The sequence below is a fragment of the Penaeus monodon genome, chromosome 25, assembly GCF_015228065.2.
Source record: "Penaeus monodon isolate SGIC_2016 chromosome 25, NSTDA_Pmon_1, whole genome shotgun sequence".
Classification (NCBI taxonomy): domain Eukaryota; kingdom Metazoa; phylum Arthropoda; class Malacostraca; order Decapoda; family Penaeidae; genus Penaeus; species Penaeus monodon.
The window spans coordinates 21,728,752-21,729,006 of record NC_051410.1 but is presented as its reverse complement, the minus strand read 5'-3'; positions in this window follow the sequence as shown (position 1 = coordinate 21,729,006).

The following is a 255-nucleotide window of genomic DNA, read 5'->3' as shown; positions in this document are numbered from 1 at the left end:
TTCCGATTTGTTTTTATTTCTTAGCCGCCAAAAGTGTATCAAAATTTTGTTTTTGACTTTTGAATTTTCCGGCTGCAGATTAGTCAGACAACGATGCCGATGAGAAAAAGGAAAGGGGAGGGAGTGGAGGAGGCGGACGGAAAGTTACAGTGGCTGCGACAACAAGATTTCCATAACCAGTGTGTAGATGAGTCCTACTTTTTTTAAGTATGTATGTTCCATCTTTCCTGTGCGATTCCATAAACTACTATATTC